The sequence below is a fragment of the Cannabis sativa genome, chromosome 3, assembly GCF_029168945.1.
Source record: "Cannabis sativa cultivar Pink pepper isolate KNU-18-1 chromosome 3, ASM2916894v1, whole genome shotgun sequence".
In the NCBI taxonomy this organism is placed as follows: domain Eukaryota; kingdom Viridiplantae; phylum Streptophyta; class Magnoliopsida; order Rosales; family Cannabaceae; genus Cannabis; species Cannabis sativa.
Window position 1 is genome coordinate 68982225 of NC_083603.1, and position 18759 is coordinate 69000983.

Genomic DNA, 18759 nt, shown 5'->3' on the forward strand with positions numbered 1-18759 from the left:
TTATTTTGTAAAATATGGCCACGTAGGATAATTTTTTATTGACCTGTCATTGCCACGTGGGCAAAATTAGGACTTAATGAGGCTGAATAGACAACACCTTAAAAATGTAAACGAAACAGTACTTTGGAGGGTTTTCCCACCAAAATATGAGGTTGGATGGTTTTTTGCAAGTAAATTGATAGTTGAGGGGGTTTTGCCGCAAATTACTCTTTAAATAATTAATTTTGGTACAATTTATTTAAGTATATTTTTTCCTAGTATTAAACTAGAAATTAATAATTAAGCTTTCTCTAAACTTAATTATTTATTTCTTGAATTTAATACATTTAATTAAATTGAAAATTTTAAATATCTAAGTTAATTCTCATCATGATACTTAAATATTTATTTTTCATGACACTTAATTAAATAGAAAATTATTTTTGAGTTGAAATTTAATTTTTCAACTTAAATTTAAATAATTTTCAAAATATATTTTTTCTTTATTTTTAATCAATTTCGAAATTGGATTTTAATTATACAAGATGATTTTGAATTTATCTTGAAAAATAGATTAAGTTGTAAATTAATTATTTATTTTAATTAATTCTTGGACCAACTTAAATCAATGATTTTTTCATTTATTGATTAATTTAAAATAAATGAATTAAAGTATATTATTAGAAATTGAATTAATTAGTTAAAGGAAAATCTAGATAGATGATAATTTTGCTTGAAGTATTTTTTTAAGTAATTATTATTTAAGTATTTCGAAAATATAAAGTTTTTATAATTTCTTTTTCAAAATACAATATATATATATTCTCATGAAAATTTATTTTGAGTTGCAAATTAATTTAAATTAATACAACTTAAATAATTTTGTTAATATTTATATATCAAAATTACTACTGAGATGGAAATAATTCAATTTATTTTGATCACTATCTAAGTATAATTTTATAAATATTAAATTAAATTCTAATTTAGAATTTTAATTCTAAATTCGATATTTAATGAATATATTTTATTATAAATAATAATGAAAATACATTTTAAAATAATGAGCTTTAATCAAGAGACATTCGATCTCCATTGTTGGTTTTACATCGCGTTTGTTTTAGTGAGTAATCCTCCCTAATGGAAGAACGTTCATTAGCAATTTCGCACCGTTTAATCTCGAAAGATAAGTAGTTTGTAAGTGTTTCATATGGTATGGATCACCCTAATGGTGGCGACAATATTTGACTTGCAAATTATGAAACAATGGTGGAAGCTCATAAGATAGAATTGCCTTGACTCTCGCCTAAACGGGACAACGCTGAATTCCAATCTTGATCGAATAAAAGGTTGCTAGAATGTTCAACATTTTAGATGAGCTGACAACTCTATTCAATGGATGATAGCTTTGACTCTCGCCTAAACGGGACACTGATATCAGTTTGTTGAAAACCTTGGAAATTATTTAGGATTGTATGTTTTAGTATTTTAACTTGTCATTCCTACTTGCTATATGTTTAATAATTTCTTAATTGTGTATGAATTTATATTGAACCATGTTATTTTCTGTTATTAAGTTGTAGTTTAATTTCGAATCTTCATTGTTGGTCTAACTTGGTTTGTTTATCTAATGAGATAAATCCCTAGTGGATTTTCACCATTAGACATACATAATAGTGTTAGATCTCGAAAGATAAATATTGTATATGCAACATCTAGCTGTTCATCAATTGATGACACCTTAGACTAGTATTTTTACAATATGAAACAAGAAGATTGTATAAATAAGATTACTTTGACTCTCGCTAATCGAAGCATCGTTGGATTCTTATTTATAAACGAAATTATCCTAATTCCTCTTAGCTCATTCATTTCGAATTAGCTCAATGACATATCATTGGATGAATGGTCTATAAATCATTTAATGTCATTCTATTTTCTTTTAAGAGATTAATTGACATTTTTGATTATATTCCCGAAATTCTATCCCAAAATGATATAAATCCTCAATCTTATAAATCTCCTACTTGTATGGGCACATCTGACTTAGAGTTTAAATTAGTAGTGGTGGTCCAAGAAAGAATTACTCATTATATTTGGTATAAATTTAAGTCTTTGACTTTAATTTTACATTCCAAACAGAAATTTTCTTATATTTCTAATTCCAGAATACAATACAGTTACACTCTCACAAGTGTTTAATATCCATCTTCTATCAATGGATTCAAACTGTATGGAATATGAGTTTAGTATTCTGTGACCAGGATCCACTTACATTATTCTAAGAACTCTTTGTATAACTAAACCTAAGTCATCAACAGACACAACCACAACTTTATTAATCTATGGCATTTGTATCTTGTTCATAGTGGTTTTGACAAGATCAATCTCTGCAAAGAGTTAATATGCCTATATCCACTGAAAGTAGTTCATCTCATTCGCACATGGATGTACATTCAGGGGTGGATATGAGTTTTTCGTTGTATTCTTAAAACGATCACTCTAGATTATACCTTATGCAAAGAAATTTGAAATGTTTGAAAAATTTCATAAATTTCTAGCAATGGTTAAAACCATTAACGTAAGTGGTTAAAGATCTTGCGAACTGGTAGGGGTGGAGAAATAGTTAGTAGATATGCAGTTCAAAGATCATTAAATTGATTTTTGAATTATATCCAAATTTACCTCCCCAAAAATTTAGATTTGCATATTGATGATTAGTTACTAGTTGTTGCCTAAGACCTTCTATGGTAATACAATTTCAGAATGATGTAAAGGTTGTATACTTAATGTAAATCATTACTAGATTCATGGATGACCTAATCAAAATCTTAAGAAAAGCTAGAACTGTTAACCATGGTTTGTTAGCTATTCTAAGTGATTAAGGGTGGACCATCCCATAGTCAATAGATAAGAAAGTGTTTGTTTAAACAAATACTACTTTTCTAAGAAAATGACTAAGTCTGAAAATAAAGTAGAAAATAAAGGAGATATTTTTTCTTGATTCCAAAAGTGTTCTATCATCTTATATGACACACTACTAGAAAAATGGGTTTTAGTGACCCACATTGAGTAACTCTAAAACTCTTTAGTGACACTTCAACGCGTGTCACTAATGAGGGTGACTGGGAAGGCAATTTTTAGTGACACTTCATACGTGTCACTAAACCCTTTTACATTCACTTTATGCACGTCACTATAGACCTATAAAGTCAAGCTTTGTCAGACTGAAATGGCAACAGCAACACACATAAAGTGTCACTATATCTTAATATTTTTCTAAAAATAAATAATATTTAATTATTTTAATTCAGATTTTACATATTATAAATAATAATTTATATTAATTATATACAACTACAATTAAATATAATAATAATAATTTTAATTAATTCAAATATAATATCTCATATTTTTATTCCAATTTAATTATATGCATTATTAATTTTTTTTTAAATAAAAAGAATTTCGTTATTGTTTTTATTTTAGGGTTGCCTAAATCAAATTTTTACAAGTTTTTAAAGCATTTCTTGAAAAAAGAATAAGATTGAACCATTTTCTATAAAAACATTAAAATAATTTCTCTTTAAAAGAACCCTAGAACTAAACTATTTGAATAAACTGAGGAGAGTAAAATTAGGTCTTCCAACTCTCTTTCAATAACCAACATTAACTTTTAAATAGTCCAATGCTATTACTATTTTGGTGCATTCTCAATAACCTGTTTATGCTCCTCTAAACAATCTCAAATGATCAGTGTGCAATAAATAGTAAAGTTATTGCTGTTAAACAAACTAGTCAGGAAAGAAAATCAACTTAATGCAATCAACATTACTCTAAGGTGTATTCACCATTTACTCAATGTGAGTGTTCATATAAAAAAAAATACTGTAATGGAAGAAACAATACCACCCATACTAAAAGCAAGTTGACTACATAATTAACTGTAAAGCCCGCTTAGTTAATTTGGAAATTAGCAGTTGTTTATGTTAATTATGAAATTATTTATAGCTATTTAAATAATTTATTACTGTTATTTATGGAATTCAGACATGCATGATTATGTCATCAGTAGCTTTTATATTTCGCATTTCCGGTGTCCGGTATTTTGGAACTCGGCGTTGGCTCAGTAGAAATCACAACTTAGTATGTTAGTATTTTGGGGACGGGTTTTAGACATTGGGAATGTCGGGAATGGCCGGGAATTTAGAATTTCCCAAAAATACCCTTTAGTATGATTTATGTGGTTTAGTATGGAGGGGCAAAATAGTCTTTTTGCCCCAATGATATTTTGTCTTTTAGTGATTATTAATTGGAATAAATGTTTATTTTAATTGTTAATTGTTGGCTGAAATGATTTTGGGTTAAATGGCTTTATTCCTTTTATTTCTTTCATTTTACAACACTTAGAAAAAAATTGGAAATTTTCAAAGCAAACACTCTCTTTTCTCTCTCTCTTTTCGGCTGAACCTTTGGATGCTTGGAGCTGGATTTTTGTGGTGATTCAAGCTAGTTTTGCAAAGCTCTAGTGAATTCTTGTTTGTGGTAGGTGTCTTCTAGCTTTCTCCTCTTTTATTTTTAGAAAAAGTTTGGTATATTGTTGATGCATGCATGCTTTTGTGGCTGTTCTTGTTGCTGTGTTTGGTTCTTATTTTCTGAAGTTCAAAGCATGATTATTTGATGTTAATTGAGTTATTTGAAGCATGAGTAGCTAGGTTGTTCAAAGTTTGAGTTTTCTTTGAAAAAATGTGGTTTTTGGAGGAAAATAGTGTGATTATGTTTCTGTGTTGTTGCGTTGGTTGGAATTAGTGAAGGACTATGATTGCGAGATCCTCTATCATCCCGGAAAGGCCAATGTAGTGGCCGATGCCCTGAGCAGAAAGGGTCCCGGGCAAGTAGCTAGCATGGTTCAGATCTCACCTCAGCTAGCAGAGGATATGGTTAGATCCAGTATTGAGTTTGTGGTAGGTCAGCTTCACAACTTGACGCTGCAATCTGATCTGTTGGAAAGAATAAAGATTGCTCAGATGACAGATCCGGAGTTAATGAAGATCCGAGATGAGGTATTGGCTGGTCAAGCCAAAGACTTTTCAGTGTCAGATAGTGGAATGCTTTTGTATAAAGCCAGGGTTTGTGTTCCGAACAGTGTGGAATTGAGAAACGAGATCTTTGAGGAGGCTCATTCTACCCCGTATTCTCTGCATCCCGGCACCACCAAGATGTACCAAGATTTGAAACCGTACTTCTGGTGGAACGGTATGAAGAAGAATTTGGTAGAATTCGTATCGAGATGCCTCACTTGTCAGCAGATTAAGGCTGAACATCAGAGACCAGCAGGATTGTTGCAGCCTCTAACCCTACCAGAATGGAAATGGGAGGATATTACGATGGATTTTGTGGTCGGGTTACCTAGGACCACGGGTTTGCATGATTCCATCTGGGTAGTGGTGAACCGATTTACGAAATCTGCTCATTTTCTGCCGGTCAGAACAACATTTTCAGTGGATCAGTTGGCAGAACTGTACGTCAGGGAAATAGTGAGACTTCACGGGGTACCGAAGTCTATAGTTTCGGACAGGGATCCGAAATTCACCTCCAAATTTTGGCAAAGTTTGCAACGGGCAATGGGTACGAAGCTGAAATTCAGTACAGCATTCCATCCTCAGACAGATGGTCAGTCCGAAAGGACAATTCAGATATTGGAGGATATGTTAAGAGCCTGTGTTATGGACTTTGAGGGTTCATGGAGCAAATATCTACCGTTGATAGAGTTCTCTTACAACAACAGTTATCAGAGTACGATAGGGATGGCTCCCTATGAACTGTTGTACGGTAGGAAGTGCAGATCCCCTATCCACTGGGATGAGACAGGGGAGAGGAAATATTTAGGTCCAGAGTCAGTTCAGCGGACCAATGAGGCAATAGAGAAAATAAAAGCTAGAATGCTTGCCTCACGGAAGCGGACGAGAAGAGTTACGCAGATCCGAAACGTAGAGATGTTGAGTTCTGAGTAGGGGACCATGTGTTTTTGCGAGTATCTCCGATGAAGGGGATTAAACGTTTCGGGAAAAGAGGCAAGTTATGCCCTAGGTTTACAGGACCTTTCGAGATTCTCGAGAAGATAGGTCAAGTGGCATATCGGTTAGCATTGCCTCCAGCCTTATCAGCAGTGCACAACGTATTCCATGTCTCAATGTTGAGAAAATACGTTTCAGACCCCTCTCATATACTCCGTTATGAGAGTCTTCGGCCTCGGACGGACATGTCATATGAGGAACGGCCCGGTGCGGATCACGGATAGAAAGGATAAAGTCCTTCGGAATAAGACCATAGCATTGGTCAAAGTTCTCTGGAGAAACAAAGAAGGTGGAGGAAGCCACACGGGAGCTAGAATCGGATATGCGAGCTCAATATCCGAGTTATTCGGAGTTAGATTTCGGGGACGAAATCCTTTTAAGGGGGGAATAGTTGTAAAGCCCGCTTAGTTAATTTGGAAATTAGCAGTTGTTTATGTTAATTATGAAATTATTTATAGCTATTTAAATAATTTATTACTGTTATTTATGGAATTCAGATATGCATGATTATGTCATCAGTAGCTTTTATATTTCGCATTTCCGGTGTCCGGTATTTTGGAACTCGGCATTGGCTCAGTAGAAATCACAACTTAGTATGTTAGTATTTTGGGGACGGGTTTTAGACATTGGGAATGTCGGGAATGGCCGGGAATTTAGAATTTCCCAAAAATACCCTTTAGTATGATTTATGTGGTTTAGTATGGAGGGGCAAAATGGTCTTTTTGCCCCAATGATATTTTGTCTTTTAGTGATTATTAATTGGAATAAATGTTTATTTTAATTGTTAATTGTTGGCTGAAATGATTTTGGGTTAAATGGATTTATTCCTTTTATTTCTTTCATTTTACAACACTTAGAAAAAAATTGGAAATTTTCAAAGCAAACACTCTCTTTTCTCTCTCTCTTTTCGGCTGAACCTTTGGATGCTTGGAGCTGGATTTTTGTGGTGATTCAAGCTAGTTTTGCAAAGCTCTAGTGAATTCTTGTTTGTGGTAGGTGTCTTCTAGCTTTCTCCTCTTTTATTTTTAGAAAAAGTTTGGTATATTGTTGATGCATGCATGCTTTTGTGGCTGTTCTTGTTGCTGTGTTTGGTTCTTATTTTCTGAAGTTCAAAGCATGATTATTTGATGTTAATTGAGTTATTTGAAGCATGAGTAGCTAGGTTGTTCAAAGTTTGAGTTTTCTTTGAAAAAATGTGGTTTTTGGAGGAAAATAGTGTGATTATGTTTCTGTGTTGTTGCTGTAATTTCTGTTAGTTTTCAGAGGTGATATTATGCTTAGTTATGTAGAATTAAGTTGGTTTGCATGCTTGTTTAGGTGGTTTGCTCAAGCTTGAGTTTGGAACTCAAAGCTTGAGCTCCAATGGCAAATTTTGTATCTGTGGTTTCTGGGTAGGTTTGATGCCTTGGATATGTTATTTGGGACATATAGAGCAGGTCTGGAAAGTTTGGGACCAATTGGGGTTAAATTGGTCGAGTTATGAAATTTTATGGTTGTCGCTCGCGAGGAACCGGAATTCGGTTGTGCATCCGGAATTCGGATGGGGGTTCGATAATTCCCGAGCCGGAATTCGGTTGGGCAACCGTCTGCGGTTGGGGGATTTTTCAGAACCCTAGTTTTCCTCGTTTTTGGGTTTTTAGGGGTATTGCCATGCTTTTTATCGATAGGGAAACTTTTAGTTTCGAGTTTTAGTCCCCGGGAAGTGATTTAGCGTGTCACTTATAGCGTTGTGATTTTTATGGTTTAGGAGCCAGTAATCCGCCGCTCAGCTTCAGTTCCAGTCAGGTTGACTAAGCACACCTGAAATTGGAATCCAGGTAAGATTAGTATAACAGTATGCATATGTAGAGTACATGTTTAGCGTGCATGTAGGAAGCCTGCTAGATTACATTAGATATGTATTTAGGCTTCGAACCATCCAACCCTGTCACGTCGGTACAGGCTAGAGTATGACCAGCAGCCGGAGTATGACCGGTTCGACCGATCAGGCTGACACTCGGTTGGTGGTTCAGTGTTATTGACCTATCCCGTCGGTACAGGCTGGAGTATGACCAGCAGCCGGAGTATGACCGGTTCGACCGATCAGGAGGATACTTGTCAATAGTACCGTCCCCTGAACGTTCAAAACTCAGTACCATGTTGGACATGGCAGTAGTGCTCGGTACCATGTTGGACATGGCGATGGCGGGACTCAGTATCGTGTTGGACACGGCAGTCAGTTTCATGTATGATATTATTATGCTTTTCTTACTGAGTCTGTCGACTCACAGTTTTTGTTCATGTGTAGGTAAAGGCAAGGCTGTAGCTGATGGACCGTGAGCGAGCTTATGAGATTGTACATGTCGGGGCGGTAAGGCCTGGAGCGTACGATCCTCGGGACAGCAAGGCTGAGATTTTGTAACTGTCGTTAGACGACTTTTATTTTGATGTAATAGTTAAACAGTAAAAACGTTTGTAAATGATTTTATAAATCGGGATCCCGAGACTTTTGTAAAATTGGTTTATAAGTTTAATGAAAAAGCAAAATTTTAATTAATCACGTTTTTCCATAAACCTCGTTGATTAGCAACGAGCTGCACAGTACGTTTAAAAATCACGTAATACGCCTAAGATAGTTAGGGTGTTACAATTTGGTATCAGAGCCAGGTTGTCTTCCGAAGATCGTCACGACATGTACAATCATCATCAGCAGTTAGCTCGGTTCACGGTTCAGTAAGCCTTTATTGCTTTAGTAGTTTATTTTATTCAGTTATGAAAAAGAAAAGCCTGTTAGGAAGCATGTTAGTAGCCTGATAGTAGAATAGGCGCATGTTTCATTTCTAATTTCCAAATTAAGCGGCATTAGTAAGCTCGCCTTGAATACGACCTGATATGCCAACTCTTGGTTTCGCAGGCGGTTCTAACTAGATGGACGCCAGGCGGACTACCAGGAGTCAGGGCAACTCCGTAGGGTCGAATCAGGGACTGGGAGCTCAGTTTCCCCCACCTGCTAGGGGCCGAGGCAGAGGTCCCCGAGGCAGGGCTCGTGGCCGGGGTGATGAAAACCCGCCACAGGCTGCCCAGGCTCCCCCAGCCGATCAGGGAGCCCCGAATTGGGAGTTGCGGTTTGCGGAGATGCAAGCCCGGATCGAAGAGCAAGACCTCGAGATTCAGAGGTTGAGACAGCAGGGTGCTCCTGCAGTTCCAGTGCCTATCGTACCAGTGGCACCTGCCCGCCGCCTGTGCCGAGATAGTGGTGGCGGCCCACGCATTGGAACCTTTATATGAGCGGTTCGGAAGCAAGCACCTCCGTATTCTGGGAGGTCCGCATTTATCGAAAGCCGAGCAGTGGGCGACGGTGATTACCGAGTTCGAATTTCATGGGTGTCACCGGTAATGACAGAGTGGTGTGCGCCACATTTCAGTTCCAGGAGGACGCCCTGGTATGGTGGGACATGGTGTCACAGATTCACGATGTCACCACCATGACCTAGGAAAGGTTTCAGGAACTCTTCAACGCGAAATACTACAATGAGGCGGTCAGAAGCGCCAAGAGGAAAGAGTTCGTTCACCTGACCCAGCGGGAGAACATGAGCGTCACTGAGTATACTACTCAGTTTGATCGGTTGGCGAGGTTAGCCTCGGGAATTGTGCCGACCGACTTCAGCAGAAAGGAGAAGTATCTGGACGGGTTGAATCCCAAGATCGGCATGACCCGATGATTACCACCGACGACGGCACCACCTATGCTCGGATGGTGGAGAAGGCACCGCGAGGCGAGGGCGCAGTGGGATGCATGTCAGATTCAGTCAGTACTCCGGTTGGTGGCGGGGCTCCTACCCCTCCTGCATCAGGCTTTAGCAGGGGGAGTAGTGGTTCGGCCATTGATCAGAGGAAGAGGGCACCCACTGCTTCCGGCGGCTCGAGTCAGACTAAGAGGTTCCGGGGGAACCAGAACAGAGGGGGTCGTCCTGGTGGTAATGAGACCCGATTCTCCTATCCCGAGTGCCCTAGCTGCAAGAGGCATCATCGGGGTGAGTGCAAGGGGCAGGGATGCTTTCATTGTGCCATGCCCGGACACTTCAAGAGGGAATGTCCCCAGCTCCGGCCAGAGGCACCGAGAGCTCCAGCGATACCCACTCCAGCCCGGGGTGTTCGCTATCACGCAGGCGATGCGGATGCCGGCCCATCGGTTGTTACAGTCGATTTTTATTAACAACTCGCTTTATTCATCTTTGTTTGATTACGGGGCTACACACTCTTATGTGGCGGCCGAGTCTTTAGTAAGTTGGGTAGACCCTATGATAAATATGAATCGGGGTTTGGAACCACAGTACACAGCGGAGAATTGGTTATCTCCAATAGGTGGATTAGGTCTATGCCGATCAGGATAGATGGTAGAGAGTTAAGCGCTGATCTGATAGAGATGAGCTTAGTCGAATTTGATATTATTTTAGGAATGGATTTCCTATCTAAATATTCGGCGAGCATTGACTGTAAGAGGAAGATGGTGGTCTTCCAACCAGAAAGTGAAGAACCGTTCGTGTTTGTGGGTTCGGTTCAGGGATCTCGGATCCCGGTGATCTCGGCTATGTCAGCGAGAGAATTATTGCACGGTGGGTGCTTAGGGTTTCTGTCCGTGGTGGTGGACACCACTCGGCCAGACATCATTCGGCCAGAGGACATCAGAGTGGTTCGGGAATTTTTGGACGTTTTTCCCGAAGAACTTCCAGGGTTACCACCTCAGCGGGAGATTGACTTCGTGATTGACTTGGCACCAGGGGTGGATCCGGTTTCCAAAGCCCCGTATAGGATGGCTCCGACTCGAACTTAAGGAATTAAAGATTCAGCTCCAAGGGTTGCTTGACATAGGGTTCATTCGGCCCAGTGTGTCACCTTGGGGAGCCCCGGTTTTGTTCGTGAAGAAGAAGGATGGATCTATGAGGATGTGCATCGACTACAGAGAGTTGAACAAGTTGACGGTGAAGAATAAATATCCATTACCTAGGATCGATGACTTGTTCGATCAGCTTCAGGGGAAGACGGTCTTTTCTAAGATTGATCTCCGTTCGGGTTATCATCAGTTGAGGATCCGAGAGGAGGACATTCCGAAGACGGCTTTCCGCACTAGGTATGGACACTACGAGTTTCTGGTTATGTCATTCGGACTAACCAATGCTCCTGCAGCATTCATGGACCTGATGAATAGAGTATTCAAGGATTTCCTCGATATCTGTGTGATTGTGTTTATCGACGACATCCTCGTGTACTCTCAATCAGAAGAGGAGCATGAGTTACATCTTCAGATGGTACTGCAACGACTTCGAGAACATAAGCTCTACGCCAAGTTCAAGAAATGTGAGTTCTGGTTGTCTCAGGTGTCCTTCCTAGGGCACATTGTGAGTAAAGATGGGATCAAGGTGGATCCCGGGAAGATTGAATCCGTCGTGATTGGCCGAGACCGAAGACGGTGACGGAGATCGAAGCTTCTTGGGATTAGCTGGGTACTACCGTAGGTTCGTGGAGGGGTTCTCCAAAATTTCAATGCCCCTAACCGAGCTTACAAAGAAGAATCAGCGATTTATCTGGTCAGATAAATGCGAAGCTAGTTTTCAGGAGCTGAAGCAGAGATTGATTACTGCTCCGGTGCTAGCTTTGCCTTCGGACAAGGAGAAGTTCGTAGTCTACTGTGACGCATCCAAACAGGGTTTGGGGTGCGTATTGATGCAAGCCGATCGGGTTATCGCTTATGCCTCCCGTCAGTTAAAGGATTATGAACAACGATACCCGACTCATGATTTAGAATTGGCCGCAGTGGTTTTTGCACTGAAGATTTGGCGGCATTACCTTTATGGGGAGAAGTGCGAGATCTATACCGACCATAAAAGTCTCAAGTATTTCTTTACTCAGAAAGATTTGAACATGAGACAAAGGCGTTGGTTGGAATTAGTGAAGGACTATGATTGCGAGATCCTCTATCATCCCGGAAAGGCCAATGTAGTGGCCGATGCCCTGAGCAGAAAGGGTCCCGGGCAAGTAGCTAGCATGGTTCAGATCTCACCTCAGCTAGCAGAGGATATGGTTAGATCCAGTATTGAGTTTGTGGTAGGTCAGCTTCACAACTTGACGCTGCAATCTGATCTGTTGGAAAGAATAAAGATTGCTCAGATGACAGATCCGGAGTTAATGAAGATCCGAGATGAGGTATTGGCTGGTCAAGCCAAAGACTTTTCAGTGTCAGATAGTGGAATGCTTTTGTATAAAGCCAGGGTTTGTGTTCCGAACAGTGTGGAATTGAGAAACGAGATCTTTGAGGAGGCTCATTCTACCCCGTATTCTCTGCATCCCGGCACCACCAAGATGTACCAAGATTTGAAACCGTACTTCTGGTGGAACGGTATGAAGAAGAATTTGGTAGAATTCGTATCGAGATGCCTCACTTGTCAGCAGATTAAGGCTGAACATCAGAGACCAGCAGGATTGTTGCAGCCTCTAACCCTACCAGAATGGAAATGGGAGGATATTACGATGGATTTTGTGGTCGGGTTACCTAGGACCACGGGTTTGCATGATTCCATCTGGGTAGTGGTGAACCGATTTACGAAATCTGCTCATTTTACGCGGTCGAACAACATTTTCGAGTGGATCGGTTGGCGTAGCGTACGTCAGGGAAATAGTGAGACTTCACGGGGTACCGAAGTCTATAGTTTCGGACAGGGATCCGAAATTCACCTCCAAATTTTGGCAAAGTTTGCAACGGGCAATGGGTACGAAGCTGAAATTCAGTACAGCATTCCATCCTCAGACAGATGGTCAGTCCGAAAGGACAATTCAGATATTGGAGGATATGTTAAGAGCCTGTGTTATGGACTTTGAGGGTTCATGGAGCAAATATCTACCGTTGATAGAGTTCTCTTACAACAACAGTTATCAGAGTACGATAGGGATGGCTCCCTATGAACTGTTGTACGGTAGGAAGTGCAGATCCCCTATCCACTGGGATGAGACAGGGGAGAGGAAATATTTAGGTCCAGAGTCGGTTCGGCGGACCAATGAGGCAATACGGAAAATAAAAGCTAGAATGCTTGCCTCACGGAAGCGGACGGAAGAGTTACGCGGTCCGAAACGTAGAGATGTTGAGTTCTGAGTAGGGGACCATGTGTTTTTGCGAGTATCTCCGATGAAGGGGATTAAACGTTTCGGGAAAAGAGGCAAGTTATGCCCTAGGTTTACAGGACCTTTCGAGATTCTCGAGAAGATAGGTCAAGTGGCATATCGGTTAGCATTGCCTCCAGCCTTATCAGCAGTGCACAACGTATTCCATGTCTCAATGTTGAGAAAATACGTTTCAGACCCCTCTCATATACTCAGTTATGAGAGTCTTCAGCTTCAGCCAGACATGTCATATGAGGAACAGCCAGTGCAGATCCTGGATAGAAAGGATAAAGTCCTTCGGAATAAGACCATAGCATTGGTCAAGGTTCTCTGGAGAAACAGCAAGGTGGAGGAAGCCACCTGGGAGCTAGAATCAGATATGCGAGCTCAATATCCAGAGTTATTCAGGTTAGATTTCGGGGACGAAATCCTTTTAAGGGGGGAATAGTTGTAAAGCCCGCTTAGTTAATTTGGAAATTAGCAGTTGTTTATGTTAATTATGAAATTATTTATAGCTATTTAAATAATTTATTACTGTTATTTATGGAATTCAGATATGCATGATTATGTCATCAGTAGCTTTTATATTTCGCATTTCCGGTGTCCGGTATTTTGGAACTCGGCATTGGCTCAGTAGAAATCACAACTTAGTATGTTAGTATTTTGGGGACGGGTTTTAGACATTGGGAATGTCGGGAATGGCCGGGAATTTAGAATTTCCCAAAAATACCCTTTAGTATGATTTATGTGGTTTAGTATGGAGGGGCAAAATGGTCTTTTTGCCCCAATGATATTTTGTCTTTTAGTGATTATTAATTGGAATAAATGTTTATTTTAATTGTTAATTGTTGGCTGAAATGATTTTGGGTTAAATGGATTTATTCCTTTTATTTCTTTCATTTTACAACACTTAGAAAAAAATTGGAAATTTTCAAAGCAAACACTCTCTTTTCTCTCTCTCTTTTCGGCTGAACCTTTGGATGCTTGGAGCTGGATTTTTGTGGTGATTCAAGCTAGTTTTGCAAAGCTCTAGTGAATTCTTGTTTGTGGTAGGTGTCTTCTAGCTTTCTCCTCTTTTATTTTTAGAAAAAGTTTGGTATATTGTTGATGCATGCATGCTTTTGTGGTTTCTTGTTCTTTGTGTTTGGTTCTTATTTTACGAAGTTCAAAGCATGATTATTTGATGTTAATTGAGTTATTTGAAGCATGAGTAGCTAGGTTGTTCAAAGTTTGAGTTTTCTTTGAAAAAATGTGGTTTTTGGAGGAAAATAGTGTGATTATGTTTCTGTGTTGTTGCTGTAATTTCTGTTAGTTTTCAGAGGTGATATTATGCTTAGTTATGTAGAATTAAGTTGGTTTGCATGCTTGTTTAGGTGGTTTGCTCAAGCTTGAGTTTGGAACTCAAAGCTTGAGCTCCAATGGCAAATTTTGTATCTGTGGTTTCTGGGTAGGTTTGATGCCTTGGATATGTTATTTGGGACATATAGAGCAGGTCTGGAAAGTTTGGGACCAATTGGGGTTAAATTGGTCGAGTTATGAAATTTTATGGTTGCTGCCTGCGAGGAACCGGAATTCCGGTTGTGCATCCGGAATTCCGGATGGGGGTTCAGTAATTCCCAGAACCGGAATTCCGGTTGGGGGATTTTTCAGAACCCTAGTTTTCCTCGTTTTTGGGTTTTTAGGGGTATTGCCATGCTTTTTATCGATAGGGAAACTTTTAGTTTCGAGTTTTAGTCCCCGGGAAGTGATTTAGCGTGTCACTTATAGCGTTGTGATTTTTATGGTTTAGGAGCCGATGTCCGCCGCTCGGCTTCGGTTCCGGTCAGGTTGACCGGCACACCTGAAATCAGAATCCAGGTAAGATTAGTATAACAGTATGCATATGTAGAGTACATGTTTAGCGTGCATGTAGGAAGCCTGCTAGATTACATTAGATATGTATTTAGGCTTCGAACCATCCAACCCTGTCACGTCGGTACAGGCTGGAGTATGACCAGCAGCCGGAGTATGGCCGGTTCGACCGATCAGTCGACACTCGGTTGGTGGTTCGGTCTTATTGACCTATCCCGTCGGTACGAGTGGAGTATGACCGACGGCGGAGTATGACCGGTTCGGCCGATCAGGAGGATACTTGTCAATAGTACCGTCCCCTGAACGTTCAAAACTCAGTACAATGTTGGACATGGCAGTAGTGCTCAGTACCATGTTGGACATGGCGATAAGCGGGACTCGGTATCGTGTTGGACACGGCGATCGGTTTCATGTATGATATTATTATGCTTTTCTTACTGAGTCTGTCGACTCACAGTTTTTGTTCATGTGTAGGTAAAGGCAAGGCATGGGCGATGGACCGTGAGCGAGCTTATGAGATTGTACATGTCGGGGCGGTTAGGCCTGGAGCGTACGATCCTCGGGACAGCAAGGCTGAGATTTTGTAACTGTCGTTAGACGACTTTTATTTTGATGTAATAGTTAAACAGTAAAAACGTTTGTAAATGATTTTATAAATCGGGATCCCGAGACTTTTGTAAAATTGGTTTATAAGTTTAATGAAAAAGCAAAATTTTAATTAATCACGTTTTTCCATAAACCTCGTTGATTAGCAACGAGCTGCACAGTACGTTTAAAAATCACGTAATACGCCTAAGATAGTTAGGGTGTTACATTAACTATCCACTATTCTTGTTTTCCAATCAAACTAAGAAGCAAAGAGAAATTAGATAAAAAAAAAAAATAGTGAAATAACTAGAAGAGGCACAGGAAAGAGAAGAGTCCCCAAAAAAATCCCTAAATGAAAAAAAAAACAAACATAAAGATTAATTACTAAAGCCATTTACTAAACCAGAAACTAAAATAAAAGACAAAAACAACTCGGCTGATGCAAACATTGACGAAAACCTAGCCGATGCGAACCACCGTCACCGTCACCGTCGATGTGAACCCCCAGCCGCCACCGTAGTTACAAACCCCAAACCGGTTGACGCAAACATCGTACTCCCATAGATATGTGATAAAAAATGAAAAGAAAAAAAAATAAGAGGAAGAGGATGAGATCGAGATCGACGATCTCAATAGAAGAAGAAGAAGAAGAAGAGATCGACGTCGATCTCAAATTAGAAGAAGAAGCAGAGGAGGAAAGAAAGAGTACCTGGGTTTGGTTTTAAGGGGCGACGATCCCAAATACCTGAACCGTTTGGGCTTCAGATCATCGTAAATGTCGGTCGGCCATGGCAGCAGAGCAGCTGGGAAACCCTCGGCTAGGGGTGGCGCCGGCCCTAGTTTACACGAAAGGAAGAGAGAGATTTTTTCTTTTTGAACAGAGAAAGAGAGAGAGTTAGAGAGAGATATGAATAGGTTTTTGTTATAAATATGTTATTAATTATTTTATTTATTTAATAAATAAAATATCTGATTATATTTATGTATAATTAAAGTTTTTTTTTTAAAAAAATATTAATTAAAGTTGAAAAAAGTAAAATGATATAATGACACACTTAGCATGTTGGGACACGTTTACCCACACGCGTTTGGTGTGTCACTATAGATTAATATTTTTTTTAAAAAAAATAAAAATAAAAATTATGGGTATTACTTTTTAGTGACGCCTCATACATTTAGTGACACACATTATAAGAGACTAATACTGAAAGTTTAGAGTCTAATTATGTGTGTCACTAAAAATCAATCCTAATTATTTAGTGACACGCACAAAAGTGCGTGTCACTAAATAATGTCACTAAAAGTCCAAATTGTAGTAGTGACATATGATGATCCCACTGCCTCTGTTGTCTTGTCACAACCAAAGAGGTCAATACCATTTTGTTTTCTTAGACATAATTCACGGTACCTTGTCGTAATGGGAGAGTTTTTAGGAACTCACCTTCTTATGACTTGGAAGACACTAGTGATTAAAATCGATTGTGAGTTTAAACAAGTAATGGATTGGCAAGATAAGAAACTAAGAAGAAAAGCCAATAGAACTATGGTTTAATCCATTCACATGGAGTAACCTAAACTTTCTATTACAAGGACATAAAAGGAAATTTCTGTTGGGTTTTATGCCCTAAATAAAACTCATTTCAATATAATCGGATTTACTTATTAATAAAGATCATAAATAACATTTTATGTTGCATGGTTCACATGATTTATTTCATGATTATATGTATATAATGTATGAATTCTTTTTAAGTCCAGAACATATGAGTTTGTTAAAGATTATAGTGTTGTCAGCACAGTGGAATATAATCTTAATTATATGTTCAAAAGTTTATTCACTCATTTGTCAGAACACTGGATTTAGACTGACATGGTATAATCAGCGATAGGTATTCTTACACCTTGGAAAAGTGTTACGTCCTTTCCAGGACATTGGCAAAGTTTACCTGTATCGGATGTATGGAGTATACATTGGAAGGGACCAATATTGAACTTTGATTAGATATATTAAAACTTACGGTAATATCTATTCAATTCAATATCACATGTTGATCCTAGATCAAATGACCTTAATCCTGATATGGGTAGGTTCGATCTCAAGAGTACTATACATGTTCTTTGATTTGTTAGTTAAGCCTACTTTTGGGTCAGGGTGATACGTACATTTCGGGAACATGATAGTATAATTGAGTGGGAGCGGTACCATAAAGATGGAATCTATAACTTCTATAGGAACTTAGAAGTGAAACGATGATATCCTTCGAGCTTGGCTAAACAGAAATAAATGGTGGAGATCTCATTTCACTTTGCTGAAATATCACTTATACGGAGCTAAGTGTTTTAAGGATAAAATACATTGAAGGTGTAGCGGTAACAGTAGTGCCTTTTCAATGTAGATCATCTATTAGAGGGTCATTGATCACATTAAGGTTATAACAATTGATAACTAATGAACTTTCTATATCATGGAACAATATAGAGCGTTCTATATGACTGAGAGTGCAATTCCAAGTTCTAAGTGTGGATTCAATGAGGAATTAATAAGTTAGGGAATTCGGTTCGACTTATTGGAAGCTTGGTTATATAGACCCATGGTCCCCATACTAGTTGAGACCATACTGCTTGTAAGACTCAGTTAATGGATTTTAATTAATCAATTATAATTCTAAAAGTTAGACTATGTCTACTTTATGAATTTTCACTAAGCAAGGGCAAAATTGTAAAGAAAAGAGATTTTAGGTTTGTTTATTGATTAAGAGACTTTATATGTCTAAATTAATAAATATATTAAATGGCAATATTATTTAATAATTTTTTTTAAGTTATTAAATAATTAGAATTGGCATTTAAATGGTCAAATTGGAAAATTGGCATTTTTGAGAAAATGGGGATAAAAAATAACAAAATGGGAAAGTTGCAAAGTGAGGCCCAATTTTCTTATATGGGCCGCCCACTATGCATAAGCTTTTACCATTTTATTTTTCTATTATTTTAATTCCACACAATTCTAACCTAAACCTAGAGGGCATTCTATAAATAGAAAGTGTTGGCTTCAGGAAACAGACACACAACTTCACATTTTGTTTCTCTCAGAAAATACCTCACACGCCTCTCTCTCTTTTCTTCTATC